The following is a 1,201-nucleotide window of genomic DNA, read 5'->3' on the forward strand; positions in this document are numbered from 1 at the left end:
AAGAAATACACAGAGTACAGAGACTGCGGGAGAGAAAACTTTTCCTCGCTCCCCTAATATTTGAGTTTCGTTTATGTTTTTAGTTTGACAACTATGCAGCTAATAGGGAGCGCGCAGCGCGACCGTATTTTTTATTATTTTCTACAAGTTCGGCCATGCCTTTTCTACAAGTTAGGCCATGCCTCGGGATGAACTAGCGGGATTCCGGAGCGAAGCGACGGAATTCAGCTAGTCTTATATTATAAAAACGAGATCCATTCATAGTTCACATTTCATAGTTCACACACTGATCGCTCTATCTCGAGAACCACAACACCTACAAAGCTGAAATTTGGTAGGAATATTCCTTTTATGGTCTAGATGTGCAATAAGAAAGGATTTTGCGAAAATCTAAACCGATCCTGAGATAGGTATGATCAATTTTTCATCGCTAAAATCTCCATAAGAAATACACAGAAAGCAGAGTCTGCGGGAGAGAAAACTTTTCCTCGCTCGCCTAATATTGAGTTTCGTTTATGTTTTTAGTTTGATAAAAATACAAGTTCGGCCATGCCTTTTCCACAAGCTTGGCCATGCCTCGGGATGAACTAGCGGGATTCCGGAGCGAAGCGACGGAATTCAGCTAGTATAATTTAGCTAGGTTTTCCTACGTTTAATATTTTCTCACGCTTTTAGTTTTCATTTCTATAAAACTCAGGGACGATATTAGATTTCAGGGGCGAAGCCAAGGGAGCGCGAAGCGCGACCTCATGCTCACCCCGCGAAGCTCCCGGGAGCGCGCAGCGCGATCGTTAACAAGGGACCTCAAAGCGCGACCCCATGCACACCCCGCGAAGCCCCCGGAAGTGCGCAGCGCGACCGTAAACAAGGGAGCGCAAAGCGCGACCCCATGCACAACCCCGTGAAGCTCCGGGAGCGCGCAGCGCGACCGCAACTCCGCGTAGCGAACACGCGGGCACCAAGTGCGAGTTTTATCTATACGCGTATTTCGGGTGTTACCCCATTCTCAAGATGATATTTAATTAAGGTTGTAATTAAATATCATCTTGAGAATTAATTTGGGGTAACACCCGAAATACGCGTAAAGATAAAATATATTACATTTGTAAAACTAAAAGTCAAGAGTTTTTTTTTATTTATTAAGTTATTGAAAGTTTTACCAAGTATTATTTTGGTCTTATTATAAAGCTTTTTTTTTTTT

The sequence above is a fragment of the Diaphorina citri genome, unplaced genomic scaffold, assembly GCF_000475195.1.
Source record: "Diaphorina citri unplaced genomic scaffold, Diaci psyllid genome assembly version 1.1 scaffold3414, whole genome shotgun sequence".
NCBI classification, from domain to species: Eukaryota; Metazoa; Arthropoda; class Insecta; order Hemiptera; family Psyllidae; genus Diaphorina; species Diaphorina citri.